The sequence below is a fragment of the Lampetra planeri genome, chromosome 3, assembly GCF_965212315.1.
Source record: "Lampetra planeri chromosome 3, kcLamPlan1.2.h2, whole genome shotgun sequence".
In the NCBI taxonomy this organism is placed as follows: Eukaryota; Metazoa; Chordata; class Hyperoartia; order Petromyzontiformes; family Petromyzontidae; genus Lampetra; species Lampetra planeri.
The window spans coordinates 3,804,380-3,815,979 of record NC_136109.1 but is presented as its reverse complement, the minus strand read 5'-3'; the positions used below and the strand labels follow the sequence as shown (position 1 = coordinate 3,815,979).

General features: G+C 42.8%; 1 protein-coding gene and 1 long non-coding RNA gene across 4 annotated transcripts in view; both read left to right on the top strand.

Annotated features, from left to right (window-relative positions):
* Window positions 1-11,600, top strand: part of LOC144736680 (uncharacterized) — an 828,508-nt gene that overhangs the window by 574,248 nt on the left and 242,660 nt on the right. The window lies entirely within an intron of this gene.
* LOC144736598 (uncharacterized) lies at window positions 5,441-10,340 on the top strand. The gene is made up of 2 exons (XR_013588780.1): window positions 5,441-5,828; window positions 8,029-10,340. It is a non-coding gene; the product is annotated as an uncharacterized LOC144736598 (long non-coding RNA).

Sequence of the window (11,600 nt, the reverse complement as noted above, 5' to 3'; positions counted from 1 at the left end):
GCATTACAGGCTGTCACCTGCACAGGAGCGATTCAGAGGCAAGGACCAGATCAGCTCCGTTATAATGGGAGACAACTGCTCGATATTTGTGCATGTCGTAGCAAACACCAGCAGTGAGTCGACATGACAACTTCCATTTTAACTCCTCATTATAGTTCGGCAGTATTGCTGACACTGATAGTATAACCTACTGCACTACAGTTACTCGGGTTGCCAAACACAATAGCCCTCAGTGGAAGATGAACTGGTGCAGCATGATGATTACTTAAGATAACGTCTCAGGAAAATCTCTGTTGGCTATAAAATGTGTGCTGGCCACTGCGTCTTCAGATGCAGTTTTATTTCAGCACAAAACACTGCACATAAAATGTTACTGCAATAGTATACTTTAAAAGTCACATGTTAAGGCGAAAGAGAAATAAGCCATGCAACATGATTGCAAAACCTCACAATGCATCACCTTGTAAGGCCAATGAGCAGAGTATCCTGCGTGTTGACTCACAGACACGCAACTCTTTTTTAATCCCATCACATTCTGCTGCTTGTGCCGATGGTCCGATCTTATGATTCAATGTCAATCACAAAGTTGCGTCGGATGCGACTATGCACAGATCATTTACCCCTTGTCATCATCATACACAGTGCAATCCCTTGGTGTTGTAATGTATAGTTCAGCAACATGCAAAAATGTGCACTGCGTGTACAAAAGCTCTTAGCTTTATGCAAAATCACGAGTTCCTGAAGATTTCAACTGTCCAGAGCATTTCAATGTCATCTTCGTGTAAATGTGGGTTTTCTGTGGGTACTCCGTTTCCTCCTACATGAAGCCAAACACTCATTCATGTGTTTGGCACGTGGGTCACGGTCTGGGATTTGTCACTATTAGCCATGTGTGCAGTAGATGCAAGACAAAAACTTTTCTAATGCCTACAAGGCATAAATATAATGCATTTGTGAAAGCCTTAGTGCTGTAAGAATACCAAGTGTACTTATTGTTATTAATGGCTCTGTCCAAACATCCGACTGCTAGACTATTCTGAAATAGAAATTCAACAGTGATATTTTCCTAGATGAGTTAATATTAATCCCTGTTTCACATATAATCCAACATTTTTTTGGTTCTTTCGGTAAAGTCACGTAGAAGGGAAGTAATAAAATAATAAAAATAAACATAACAATAATTCTCACGACGTTTCGGCTACACCGCAAGCAGCCGTCTTCAGGTGAAGAATGAGACACTGCCAAGCTTGGAGCTTATATATAAGCTGGGTTGGAGGTGGAAGAAGAGCTTCTTAACAAAAGAATGTGCATATCAAGAGGAATTTAGCATATTCATTGGAAATGCGTAGGTGGGCGGGGGGGGGGGGGGTTTCAAAGTCATATTATGCCCATGCATTATGCAGGATTAGCAGCATCAAAGGGAGGGGGTAGGGGTAGCATTAACAAAGGGAGGGAATGTTAATAGTATGTAGAAGCAATGAAACATGTCAATGGGAGAGCCGAGGCAGGAGACCCGCTGCGGAGCAAATAATGCATTCCCTGTGGAGAACACAAGATACACAGTCAATGCCAGTGAGTGGACTGTGGTCTGAAAGTCACCGTAAACGTGAGCAACAATCAGTTAAGATCCGAAATGGTTTATTACGTCCTTCCAATGATTGCTGAGCCAGAATCCATCTTCTCGGTTGAAATTGTCTCTGTGTTTGTATATGTGGATCGCCTCATGAACGAATCTCTCATGGTAGCCAGATGGCTTGCAGAGAACCTCTGTCTTGGAGAAGTCAATGTCATGTGAGCCCACTGAATTGTAACAGTGATCTGCCACGGCTGAGGTGTTTGTCCTACTGTGTTTCAGGTCTGCTTTATGTTCACGGATGCGGTCCGAGACATGTCGTTTGGTTTCTCCAATGTAACTGCTACCACAGAGGCAACTTAGTTTGTAGACGCCAGGGTACTGTATGTCTGGAACCACGTCTTTTACAGACGGGACCAGATCACGGATTTTATGTACTGTGTTGAATCGGACCTGAATCTTGTGTTTAATCAGGAATTTGGAGATCTTTTTTGTGACCCCAGCAATGTAGGGTAAGGTGATGGTTTTGAAAGGCTCCTCAACAGGATCCTTCTTGATGGTTGGAGTGATGGCTTTGCGGATTGTGTAGTCGGATTAACCATTAGCCTTAAGAGCTTGGCGTACGTGTTTGAGTTCACTGGCAATGTGTTCCTGGTCGGAGATGCATTGTGCTCTATGGTATAGAGTCTTGATGAGGGAGTTCTTTTGGGATGGATGGTGGTGGGAATCCGGTTTTAGGTAGGCATCCGTATGGGTGGCTTTCCTGTAGACAGAATGGCTCATTGAACCATCAGGTCTCCTTTTAATTAGGACATCCAAAAAGGGTAGCTTGCCATCTTTTTCGACTTCCATGGTGAATCTTATGGCTGGGTGTATGGAATTGATGTGGTCGAGAAATTGGTCTAGAGCAGGCCGGCCATGTGGCCAGATGACAAAAGTGTCATCTACGTACCTCTTCCATAAGGTCGGGTGTAGAGTGGCAGTCTGGATGGCGTCAGTCTCAAATTTCTCCATGAAAATGTTGGCTACAACCGGAGATAGGGGGGAGCCCATTGGGGTGCCCTCAGTTTGCTTGTAGAAAGTTCCATTCCAGGTGAAGTATGTATTGGTTAAGCAGTGTCTCACCAGGGGGGGTACCCCAGTATTCAGTCCTTGATGAACCAAGTCTTCAATGATTGCGATGGTGTCAGGTACAGGAACTTTGGTGAATAAGGAAACCACATCAAAACTGACAAGCAGGTCGTCTGGGGACAGGGAAATCCCCTTGATTTTCGATACCAGGTCAGTAGAGTTTAGTACCGCAGAGGTGGTTTTTCCAGTGAAAGGCCTTAGGATTTCAGACAAAAAACGAGCCAGTTTGTAGGTGGGGGAGTTGATAGTAGAGACAATGGGACGAAGAGGTGTATCTTCTTTATGTATCTTTGGCAAGCCGTATAATCTTGGTGGCCTGGCTGCAGAAGGTTTCAACGAGAACTGTTTGGTCTGATCAATTAATGCGGTTGAAGCAGAAATGATTTTCTTGGTTTTGGAGACGAGGCTGTTGGTGGGGTCTCTTTTTACTTTTGTATAGCTGCCATCGTTGAGTAGTTCTTGAATTTTATTGTTGTATTCTATTTTGTCCATGATGACAGTGGCTTTGCCTTTGTCGGCTGAGAGGATGACAATGTCATCCCTCTTTTTTAATTGAGCTAATTCAAAACGCTCATCTTTGCTGATGTTGCTAGCAGGCATCTTAGCGTTTTTGAGGGTTGCAGAGATTTCAGATCTTGCTACGTCTGCAGCGATGTGACTCAGGCCCTTGAGAGCTACATCTACTCGGGCAATTATATCATTAACTGGTATGTGTCTAGGTGTGACTGCAAAGTTTAGTCCTTTAGCTAAAACGGATTTCAGACCTTCAGAAATAGAACTGTTACTGCGATTAATTACGACTTTGTTAACGTCTAGCTTTTCTATGTGTGGGTCCGGTCTCTTGTTTGAGAGGCGGTTGAATTTGGAAATCAAGTTGTCCTTACATTGGATGCCTACCTAAAACCGGATTCCCACCACCATCCATCCCAAAAGAACTGCCTCATCAAGACTCTATACCATAGAGCCCAATGCATCTCCGACCAGGAACACATTGCCAGTGAACTCAAACACGTACGCCAAGCTCTTAAGGCTAATGGTTACTCCGACTACACAATCCGCAAAGCCATCACTCCAACCATCAAGAAGGATCCTGTTGAAGAGCCTTTCAAAACCATCACCTTACCCTACATTGCTGGGGTCACAAAAAAGATCTCCAAAATCCTGATTAAACACAAGATTCAGGTCCGATTCAACACAGTTCATAAAATCCGTGATCTGGTCCCGTCTGTAAAAGACGTGGTTCCAGACATACAATACCCTGGCGTCTACAAACTAAGTTGCCTCTGTGGTAGCAGTTACATTGGAGAAACCAAACGACATGTCTCGGACCGCATCCGTGAACATAAAGCAGACCTGAAACACGGTAGGACAAACACCTCAGCCGTGGCAGATCACTGTTACAATTCAGTGGGCTCACATGACATTGACTTCTCCAAGACAGAGGTTCTCTGCAAGCCATCTGGCTACCATGAGAGATTCGTTTATGAGGCGATCCACATATACAAACACAGAGACAATTTCCACTGAGAAGATGGATTCTGGCTCAGCAATCATTGGAAGGACGTAATAAACCATTTCGGATCTTAACTGATTGTTGCTCACGTTTACGGTGACTTTCAGACCGCAGTCCACTCACTGGCATTGACTGTGTATCTTGTGTTCTCCGCAGGGAATGCATTATTTGCTCCGCTGCGGGTCTCCTACCACCGCTCTCCCATTGACATGTTTCATTGCTTCTACATACTATTAACATTCCCTCCCTTTGTTAATGCTACCCCCTACCCCCTCCCTTTGATGCTGCTAATCCTGCATAATGCATGGGCATAATATGACTTTGAACCCCCCCCCGCCCACCTCCTACGCATTTCCCATGAATATGCTAAATTCCTCTTGATATGCACATTCTTTTGTTAAGGCGCTCTTCTTCCACCTCCAACCCAGCTTATATATAAGCTCCAAGCTTGGCAGTCTCATTCTTCACCTAAAGACGGCTGCTTGCGTTGTAGCCGAAATGTCATGAGAATTATTTTGTTATGTTTTATTTTTATTATTTTATTACTATCCTTCTACATGACTTTACCGAAAGAACCAAGAAGATGAATCCCTGCAGTCACGAAAGCTTTAAATCGAAATTTAATCCAACATTGTGATGGATCTGCTTTACTGTGACATGTGCATTCTCCTGCTGTGTGAAATGTTCACGTGGCAAAGTTGTCATTGTGGAAACCAGAGATGTGCGGTCAGGGGAGGCAGGGGAGGCAGAGCCTCACCTGTCATACTCCAATAAAAATAGCTGTTACGAAAAGTAAAAAATAATAATTAAATAAAATAAATAATAAGGTTTTTCACTGATCTGTGTTATAAATGTAATTTCTGTACGATTCCAATCATTTTTATAGTTAAAATCGCCAAATTTGCGGAGCTCCGCTGCAAATACAGGAAGAGACGAGAGGTGAGGAAGTGACAAGTTCAGCCTCCCCTCTGATTGCGCAACCCCTCAGTAACTGGATGGAGCGCGGGCAATAAGCGCGTGCCTGTTGCTATCTCAGTATGTCACCAATGTAATGTTTGTAGACCCCTTCATTTCATGTCCTCGCCTTCCATACTCCAGGTAACTTATTTCAGGTATGTGTATAAAGATATTTAGGCTCGCTGGTCTCGTCATAAAACTGCAATGAAAAAGAACAAGGGAGGCAGCTATCACATCTGCTTCACTGAGGATACGCCCCCTCTGAGGATACGCCCCCTCAGCGAGGCCACGCCCCTTCCGTGAGGTCACGCCCCCCCTCAGTGTGTGAATCTGGCTCTGACACTAGCCAGTGCCTCCCCAGCCATTGACCTCACCGCACGTCACTGGTGGAAACTTGTGGGCGTAGATGCACAGTTATATTGCATGTTGTCCATCTCAACACTACTGAGGCCTATAATTGAGAATAATCTCTACTCCCCTAAATGAATGCACATCCAGAGAAACATTCCATAGCATATATATAACCTCTGCCTACATTTGTTCATCGTGTTCTCCTAATATATAATTCAGCAGCTGGTGATGCAGCAGTCACAGGGGCTCCTATTGGAATACATGGAAGCAATGAAGAAAAAAAGGAAGCGGAAGAAAAACGAGGTAGATGATGATAATGAACTAATCGTGCGTCTATGTCATTCCTACCTCCCCTTTCCACTGTTGAGTGCAGGTGCCTGGTGAGTATTGTATTAGCGTCGAGTCCGTATCACATGAATAGCTCTTAGCATCCCATAGCTAAAATAAAGAAGCGTTCTATAAATCAAAATGAATGGTCAATGTGTATAACACATTGTGTCTTATGAATATTGTAATATGATACAGTTCAGAATATTTTATAAATGTCTTAAACTTCACAAATTACTCACGAAACAAATACTTTAGTGATACTGCATTGGCAATGGTGCATGAGCACACAATACAAATTCAACGTATTCATCAATAACACTATCCTGTAAGGCTAAATATATATTATAGGCAACATTTCAAGCAATGGCCGTTTTTCAGGATATCGAAAAGTTACTATTATATGTCATTGACAGTCACATCTCTCTGCCAATGTTATTGATTTTCCATCAAAAACGATGGGTAGCACAACGCTTGAGGCTGTTCACTCGCTGTGCTATCTCAGCTGTTGTCAGTCACAAGTGAGACCCACGCCGCTTTTGTGCAATTGGGAATGAAGCCCCAGCTGCATCACATTGTGATTTAGGCATGATATGATTTACCCTGCTGGTGAATTGAAAACTTGTGACGGTTTGAGGTAGTGCTTAGATTTAAGAATCAATATTGTTTGTATCATACTTTGTCTCATTTGTGTTTTTCTTAATTGTTCCATCTCATGTGTACAGGTTTGTTAGATCCTTTAGTTTAAGAGTAACGTTAAACAGTTTTTGCATTGGTGTTGTCATGGAATCGCACACGCATGACCCGATGTGTGCATCGTGAGCGTAATATATTTTAACCGATGAATAATGCGTTGTCACATGTCTGATATCTCGTGTGCTGCATATACGTTCAATGTGGTTAATCAAGCAGTTCGGGTTAGTAATTAATCCATTCTCGGGCTCACAATGCACATCGAATCACGCGTGCACTATATGTGTTGTAGGTAGGGCTACGTTGTGGGCAGCAGAGGGCAGTGCAGAAAATCCCATTGTACTTTTATGCTTCTGCATTTATGCTCCCAACCTTAACCAGCCCGCACTGTCTAGAATGGCGAAGTATGGTCATTTAAACCCCATGACGTACATGCCATTAGGATGCCCTCATCCAGCAGTGGATTAACAAAGGTGCTGTACATATACAGGATACCCTTGAATATCGCAGGCTTATCGTTCACGGTTTCGATCTATCTCGGGCAACCTCTTTGTGTACCAATTTAGCTACCACGGGGGTTAGTTTTGGCCTTTCGCTCTCAGCGCCACCTTTGCCGTACAAGCATCTTGCGGACAAAGACAAAGACCCCCGTAACTGACTGTTGGGGAATGTTGCTGTTAGCGAGCACCTATAACGGCCAGCACCACGCATTTGTCTCCTCAGTGGAGATGTTTACACATCGCATCAGGTACTTATTTGAGGCTGAGTCAACATAGGGGAGGCCCAGGACTGATTCAGATAATCGTCACTGCTGTTGGGCGTGAGCCGGAATCGAACTCAGGTCGTCGAGTTTATAGAGCAGCGCGCTAACCATTGCACTACCGCTCCCCACTCGTGGACAAACACCCGCTTTGGATAGTCATCAACGGTAAGCAAAGTATTCAGTATTTATAGTCCTTTTTATTGTCTAGGATCGTTTTTTGTATGGTTTATTACATATTTCAATTGTTTAGTTTTGAGTTAATTTGGCATAGAGACAGTACTTATTTCAATTGTGATGTCTATTTTTGGTTGCCGTGTACCTTACCCCATTATTTAGGGAAGGCTTAATGATTGAATAACGCGGTTTTGCTTTCGCGGCACTATCCAAGAACGTAACCCCCGAGATGTTCGAGGATCTCCTGTACAACAAACATCCAACTCCTCCCATTGGCTTGCGTTCGTCCCCATTTTAAGTTTAACAAATACGAGTCACCTGTCACATTAAGTGCATGTGCTGCTGCATCAAGTGAAGCAGTGGCTCAGAGGCTGATCGATATTTTTGTGCTGCCTATAGCTTCTAAGCAACTGCACAGGAGGTACCAAAAGCGTGACCTTGCTCCAAATCATAGCAGCATTGTTTGAAATATTTGCGCCGTTATAAATGCAAGTGCCCTTCACGTCCGCCAACTGCGTTGTGATTGTTTTTTCTTCTCTTTTTCAGCTCCGAAGAAGAAAATCTGCACCATTCAATAGTTTTGGACAAGTGCCCATGTTCACTTCTGCCTTGTTAGGATGCGCTACAATTATACATCTTTACTTTATTTACTCTCTCCAAAAGTTACGTGATTTAAGTGGTTTTACAACTCCACCGCTATTGATTGCTCTCATATGCACGAACTCGTCTACAAAATACAGAAATTTGTGGAAAATCTTAAATTATAAACAGATTACCGTAAACCACAACTAGGACTTGTAACACAATAAAAAATAAATAACGTAATCAGAGCACACTTGTTCCCACAGGAGCATGCCAGTGCGCAATTTCCATCAAGACTTGGTAATGTAGTCGAGTAAATTCCAACAGTCATTCACCTGTGTAAAGGTGCACTGATTATGCTCTTTGCTTGGATAAGTCAATTCGTTTTTTGGAGTTTCACTTTAAATTCATGATCCCTTTAGTTGTGATTAAACATTTATACAGAACTCATCTTATATGTTACCCTATTACCCACTACGCTTATTATCCGTGGCACCTATAGCATCTGCAAAAAATGTTCTTGCCCAAGCCCTTTTCTTCCTATTATCTGCAAAAGCTGCTTCCTATTGTAAATCATAATTGCTTCCTATTGCACCCCATATTATTCGTAGCTAAATGGAGTCATGGCAAATTCATACTTTTACTCGCAGCTTATCCGCAATGCTTTTAAATCTGTATGGAGCTACAAAGAAAACACAAATCTTGCACCAAAGTCCAGGTTTTTCTTTTTCTTCGAAGAATTTTGCTCATGCATAGTATTCAATTTTGTAACGTCAGAGGTCATGATGTATTGTCAACTTCTGCTGCACTTAAAGGACTGACCCCTCCCCAAACCCCCACACCGACTAAATCACGATGCTAATTAACTATTGTAACTCCTGCTAAACATCTGATTAAATATAATTATATTTCAATACCTGTGGATATCCATGGGTTATCTGCAAGTATTGACCACCCCTTTCCCAACATGCATTGCACTCCAGAACTCTTTGATTATCCGTGTTTTTTCGTGGATAAGTGGAATTGCGTGGCAATTTAATTTTATTTGCGATTACTGCATATGCAATCTTACCCCTGTGGATAAGTGGAGTAAAACCACGAATAGGATCCGTGATAATGAACCCTCATTAAAATGGATAAGAGGAGTTATGTAATAATATTGATTAATACTGTTTTAGATGCTTTTTTCTGTTTCATTGGGGAATTTCTATATATCTTATGGATGACTGTATTTACCTTCTTGGGAATATGGTTGCGGTCTTCCGAACATGATGGGATGTGTATTCTCATTAAGTAAAAGGGCATTAAACATAGTAGGAGACAACACAATCCTTACCTGCAGAGTTCTCTGGTGACCTTGGTTTATGCACAGCAAGAGGCACATTGAGATATGCAGGCAGAGAATGAAGCGGCTAGCTGGTCTAGCAGAGTGTGATACTGAGAGGGAAGTCACAGCCCAAGAAACTGCCGGGACAGGAGTGCGGTGTCGTGCCCATTGCACTGCCGATTCTCGTGGAGCGGCTCGCTGGAACAGGGGGCTTGAGAATTGTGTTGCTGTTTATCTCATCTCAGTCTTCGTTCAAGCCTCTTGTCATGGATAGGAAAATCTTGAAAATACATCGATAATTGTTCATGTATGTTCTCATGACTCTCCTGTGTTATTGATTGGTGGCACCTGGGTACAGAACTCGAAACAACATTTGAGCCAATTCTGACAGTATCTTCGAAAATTTGTACATGTAGACAATATTTTATTGTTGGTGTGGGTTTTTTTTAAGTCCGTATAAGCAGGTACGTACCGTGCTCATTGCATTGGCTTGGTCGCTCTAGGGCAGTGGTTCTTATAGTTTTTGGATCCACAGACCCTCAACCCTCAACTTGTTCGCGGATCACTTTGTACACCAATTGTATAACTTTCACTTCTGTAAAAGAATTGTGGAATGTTAATTTAAAAAAACCATAACACTTAATTCGCTTTTTATTGAATGATCTAAATAAAGTTTTACAATCGACAGTACAAAATAGAGGGTTTTGTGAAAGGGATCACCGTGTCTGCGACAGTTCCGTGGTACGCCCACGGCCTTGTGGTCCACGGCTGGGAACCACTGCTCTCGGGAATGTAATTCAAACCGGATCGGTGCAATGTTTTAACCTTGTAATCTGTTAACCTCATCAAAATGTGCTCGGAATTATGCAAGCACATCCATATATCGAATAATTCAGTGTACGAGCATATGGATATAATATAACAAAAACAATACAATGCTCTGAATGTTGCTGTGGAAATCTTGTTTGTGATGCCAAGTGTTGTGGAATTGACATGGTCTCATGTCTCAGGTCGACTCGGCTATTTCGGGGTTGCATGACCAGAGCGTTATCACAGTGTTCACCTCACTTCCTTCCTCTCCTACCTCAGTGCAGATGTCCCTGTTTTGCGTGCGGCATAACAGGTTTCTACGTTTATTTTGTTTAGCCAGGTGAGAACTCAAAAGACAAGGATAGTGGCAATTGCAAGAGTGACCAGGAGCATTCGTCTGCCAGTGGAGGGTGATGATTGTTATGTTTAATCCAAATTGAGTCATTTCAATGGTAATTTTCTAGTTTGGCAAGTTAGAACCCTTACGCCAGCACAGAGTGGTCTGCTCTTGCCTAGTAAAATCCGGGGATCTCTAGCATCCACTGTGAAGCAGATGGTGCTACTTATGGTTAATACATCCACAGAATTGTCCAGGAAGGCCACTGGGCTCGAACCACAAACGTCTGTAACAAATGGCAAACACTGCAGGGCCATGGCACCGCCCATGGGAAAAGATGGACCAAAGGAAGAAACCCTTCATTAAAGGTTCGCGTCCATGCTGCTGGAGTTCAATCAGCCAATGCCTAGTGCACTTCCATATATAGACACAGACACAATTTCAACCGAGAGGATGGGTACAAACTCAGCAATCATTGGAAAAACGTCATCAACCAGTTTAAGTCCTAACTAGCTGTGATGTTCCCATCCCACCACCCTCCGATGATAAATTATATTTTTTCTCCGTGGCTTCGGCTCTCCCATTTCACATTAACAGGTGAAATTTATCGCGCCAATGTGGCCACCTCCGGACGCCGACGTCGCGGCGGCTCTCCGGTCTTACATTAACATGCTAATCTCTCACATTAACATAGCCACCCGCGCACTCGTCGTGGAGGCCGCTCTGTGATCTTACATTAACATCCTAATTTCTCACATTAACATCACTAGCCCCGCCCACTCCGTTTATGACTAGTACTATACACCCATTTTAAACCTATAAAACAGTCTGCATTCAGCAGCTTTCCCTCTCTTTACTACTGATGACGATCGCTTGTGTTGTGATCGAAACATCGTAGTTTTTTGTCCATTTAATATATATTTTTTATCAATTTGTACCTATCTACGTGACTTTACCGAAAGACCAAAAGAATGTCTTAATACTTTAACTTGCATTGCACACTTAGGGGCCAATCTTTGTACAATTTGGTTGAACAATTTTGAGGATTCGACACATCTTATA